Below are 477 nucleotides of genomic sequence, written 5' to 3'. Positions count from 1 at the left end.
CCCAGCTCTTCCCGAAGCTCTTCGAGTCCCCCGAGGTAGAGCCGGCCTCCTCCCACATCCCGGCCCTGTGCTTGCCTCTGTCGTTTGTATCACATGTTCTTTTCCCAGCAGACTTTCCTACTAGTCTGCAGGTGCTTTGGGGATGGGGTCTTGTCTTCTCCATCTCTGTGTTTCCGGGACTAGGCCGGGCCGGAAAAAGAGAAACAGGATACTGATCATAATCTGAGTTCCTTGTGCGGCATTTAGCCTCAGAAATAACTGAGAAAGTAGAGTGCCTCATCAGTATTGTTTACAAGGGTAACTCAGCATCTTGTTACATTCTCTTGATTGTCTTTGTAGTTTGGGGCCATTTACTTAAGTGCTGCTGGCTGTATTGGTGTTTCTCTGCCATTGTTTTTTCATGGACCTTTCCTTCATCTTAGTATTGATGAATATGAATTTCTTTTTTTTTTTTTTTTTTGAGTTGGAGTCTCACTT

Source organism: Carlito syrichta, unplaced genomic scaffold (assembly GCF_000164805.1).
Source record: "Carlito syrichta isolate Samal-C Ts95f unplaced genomic scaffold, Tarsius_syrichta-2.0.1 Scaffold302041, whole genome shotgun sequence".
NCBI classification, from domain to species: Eukaryota; Metazoa; Chordata; class Mammalia; order Primates; family Tarsiidae; genus Carlito; species Carlito syrichta.
This window is presented reverse-complemented; position numbering follows the sequence as displayed.